The 3,044-nt window shown below is 37.5% G+C and overlaps 1 long non-coding RNA gene across 2 annotated transcripts in view; it reads right to left on the bottom strand.

Annotated features, from left to right (window-relative positions):
* Positions 1-773: 773 nt before the first annotated feature.
* Positions 774-3,044, bottom strand: part of LOC136837373 (uncharacterized) — a 4,618-nt gene continuing 2,347 nt past the window's right edge. The window contains exons 3-4 of one of the 2 annotated variants that reach the window (XR_010852671.1): positions 1,091-2,069; positions 774-933 (exon numbers count right to left, since the gene is read on the bottom strand). This is a non-coding gene — a long non-coding RNA (uncharacterized lncRNA). The remainder of the gene's footprint in view (positions 934-1,090; positions 2,070-3,044) is intronic. The other variant, XR_010852672.1, reaches the window with a different exon arrangement.

Here is a 3,044-nt window from a genome sequence, read left to right as displayed (position 1 = left end):
GGAGTAAGAGTACCAAATGAGAGAAACTCAGGATTAACAAATACCCTAATGTAAAACATGTAATGTGTAGTGTTAACAAGGAAGTACACTTAATGGAGTAAGACTACCAAATGAGAGAAACTCAGGATTAACAAATACCCTAATATAAAACATATAATGTGTAGTGTTAACAGTCTTTAAGTAACGTTGCTATAAACATTTTTAATTCCAATTAGAACTAGTGTCAACTTCAGTAATTTTAATAATTACAAGATTAGCTTTCAACTTGAACCTCGAATGAATAACCACCTGTTACTGCTGATATAAGCCTAGTCACTTTGTTGCGTTCGTTTTAAACAAACCACCCATTGCTCTAAATGGTAATTACCTTAAAACACTTGACCAAATGGAGGGGTGACAATTTTCTCGTGTGCTCGATCACTAAATGGTAGATATGATGGAAACTACACTTTACTATGATTTACACCTGGATTTCTTTAAAAAAAAAAATCTCTAACCAGTCCTTTTCCAGACTATTAAACAGGTAAAACGTATCAGAAAAAACAGGTTTTTGTTTCAAAAAGACAAAACCATAGTCGTTTCTGGCAGGTTATATGAAAAGTCGAGCACCAAAACTAATTTTTAGTAATATCACCATGTAATAGTACATATTGTTTGAGTTCTAGTTTCACAATTCACGTCATATCAGTTCCACTATTGTTAGACCCTTTGATTTATAAAATACCTGGTCAAGGTAAAAAAAGGTTAAGGGTATCTGAAGTTTAATTCAAAAGTCATGCAAAAGAACTTTATTACTGGTGAAGATAAGAACATTCATATTTACACGTCTGTCATTTAACAGTTATTGAGGTTTTAAATTACGCCTTTGAACCGTCAGTGCAGGACACCTTAATTACGCCTTTGAACTGTCAGTGCAGGACACCTTAATTACGCCTTTGAACCGCCAGTGCAGGACACTTAATTACGCTTTGAACCGCCAGTGCAGGACACCTTAATTGCGCGCCTTTGAACCGCCCGTGCAAGACACCTTAATTACGCCTTTGAACCGTCAGTGCAGGACACCACCTTTGAACCGTACGCATAATTACGCCTTTGAACCGCCAGTGCAGGACACCTTAATTACGCCTTTGAACCGTCAGTGCAGGACACCTTAATTACGCCTTTGAACCGTCAGTGCAGGACACCTTAATTTCGCCTTTGAACCGTCAGTGCAGGACACCTTAATTACGCCTTTGAACCGTCAGTGCAGGACACCTTAATTACGCCTTTGAACCACCAGTGCAGGTCACCTTAATTACACCTTTGAACCGTCAGCGCAGGACACCTTAATTACACCTTTGAACCGTCAGCGCAGGACACCTTAATTACACCTTTGAACCGTCAGCGCAGGACACCTTAATTACGCCTTTGAACCATCAGCGCAGGACACCTTAATTACACCTTTGAACCATCAGCGCAGGACACCTTAATTACGCCTTTGAACCGTCAGCGCAGGACACCTTAATTACGCCTTTGAACCGTCAGCACAGGACACCTTAATTACTCCTTTGAACCGTCAGTGCAGGACACCTTAATTACGCCTTTGAACCATCAGTGCAGGACACCTTAATTACACCTTTGAACCACCAGTGCAGGACACCTTAATTACACCTTTGAACCACCAGTGCAGGACACCTTAATTACGCCTTTGAACCGTCAGTGCAGGACACCTTAATTACACCTTTGAACCACCAGTGCAGGACACCTTAATTATGCCTTTGAACCACCAGTGCAGGACACCTTAATTACACCTTTGAACCACCAGTGCAGGACACCTTAATTACGCCTTTGAACCACCAGTGCAGGACACCTTAATTACGCCTTTGAACCATCAGTGCAGCACCTTGATTACACTTTTGAACCACCAGTGCAGGACACCTTATGGAAAAGTGAAGTAAATCAGTAACGCCAAGCTTCATTTTCACCTCATTTTAAATTTAAATAACCTGTTGTGGCGTAAATCCACCAAACACTTTCTTGAAAACAGAAGCGTTGTTTGCAAGTCCTAAAGAATGATTCCAGCAAACATCCTGTAAAGCAAAAAAAAAAAAAAAAAATGCTACAAACTTATGCAATTGTAATACAAAACTTTAAACCTAAAATTCTTCAGAGTCAGTAAAATAAAATAAGTTAACTGGAGCCTTCTACACATTTTCTCATAGCCCAAGCACTTATAAAGCCTCTAACCAGAGCATCAATGCAAAAAAGAAAAAGTATGTGTACAACAAGGGAGGACCAAAGGTGCCCAAAGACCTAACAAATGAGGTAAAAAGTTTCAAGTCAAGATGTTTCAGCTGCCGAGTACAAGTAAATCTTCCAAAACGTTAAACTTTATGCAAAGCCTAATTTGGCAATAATTTCAGTGATTTGTTAGCGTTATGCTTAACTTTAATAAGGTATCAACCTCCAATATTACTGGTACGGTTTTTTTTTTTTTTTTTTTTACAAATGCCGTGCAAACGCCGTAACTAACAGCAGGTCTGTCTATTGTATAGAAGTAAAAAAGGCCTGCTCGCTGTATGACTGGCATGAGTATCAAACTAAAAATATAACCTTAAATTAAACAACTGCGTTACGTTAATTTGTACTTTGTACTGAAGTCAATTTACCTTAGTTCCAAAATAAAAATAAAAATTAATGTTTAAAAAAAAGTAAAACCCTAAAACAGTGCAATGTCCTATCAAAAAGTAATGTTAAGAACCTTTTTAAAAGCTAACGTACTTTCAAATTGATAATCAGCTGCAAGAGTTATAACTGTTACTGAAGCTTGGAAACCAAGCTCTTACGATAACCAGTTAACAAGAGTAATCTTATTAGCCTGAATCTCACGAAAAACAGAGTTTACGTTAACTTTACTTCACTACAATAATGCTAAACTTAAAAGCAAAGTTGTTAAAAGGACTAAACTAAAAATGGCAGAAATCTAAGATAAACTCAAATTTAGTGTAAGATATGGACGGTTACTTTTTAAATATTTAAAACAAAAGAATCTTTAAGGTACGTTA

This window comes from Macrobrachium rosenbergii, chromosome 59 (assembly GCF_040412425.1).
Source record: "Macrobrachium rosenbergii isolate ZJJX-2024 chromosome 59, ASM4041242v1, whole genome shotgun sequence".
Classification (NCBI taxonomy): domain Eukaryota; kingdom Metazoa; phylum Arthropoda; class Malacostraca; order Decapoda; family Palaemonidae; genus Macrobrachium; species Macrobrachium rosenbergii.
Note: the sequence above shows the minus strand (reverse complement) of the source record. Positions and strands in the feature narration are given on the sequence as shown.